We start from the raw sequence: 767 nt of genomic DNA, 5'->3' as shown, positions 1-767 counted from the left end.
AGAGATCTTCTCCCAAAGCTTACAAGTACTCAAAAGCTGCGTAGAATCAAAGATATTTTTCTAGAAGTCGAGCCTCTAGCTTAAATACTAAAATATATAAAACCCTAAAAATCGGTTTAAAACGGAAAATAAAAAGTTGGACTGGTCGATCTCGGTTGCTTCTTTTGCGTCCGCTCCATCTGCTTGCAAGACTGACCAGTCTTCACCAAATTAGCTCCAAATGCATGTTTTCATCCCCAAAACGTTCAATTTCCTTCCTAAGTAACCTAAAACTTGTACATACTCACAAAAGACTAAAAATCACATTTTGACTCAATTAAAGACTCAAAACAAATGTAAAACTATGGTTAAAACCTATAAAACACAGACACATCACTTAGATTCCACCGAAGCAATGCTATTTGTAACATCCCGACCATTACTTCTTAGTGGGTTCTATGTCCACTCTCGGTCCTTGGACCCACCTCTTTTGGTTGGTCTCATGCCCATTTCTGTCATCTGAGCATCCTATATTTGAAGGCCAATTTACCGCATCCCAAAAGTTTTAAAATTTTGTTTACCAACCCTACAAATCACCGCATAAATTTTCATGTTGCTATTCAACATCTACCTTTCAATAACCAAAGTTTTAATATACATATGTTATAGGCCAAGGCCACAATGACATTATCCACCTCTACCATATACTTAAGTACATATAAAGTTAATTATAAATAACACAATCTGGCAGGAAGAATATTTGGCATTAAGGAAAACAACTTAGGAGT

This window comes from Camelina sativa, chromosome 1, assembly GCF_000633955.1.
Source record: "Camelina sativa cultivar DH55 chromosome 1, Cs, whole genome shotgun sequence".
NCBI lineage: Eukaryota > Viridiplantae > Streptophyta > Magnoliopsida > Brassicales > Brassicaceae > Camelina > Camelina sativa.
Note: the sequence above shows the minus strand (reverse complement) of the source record.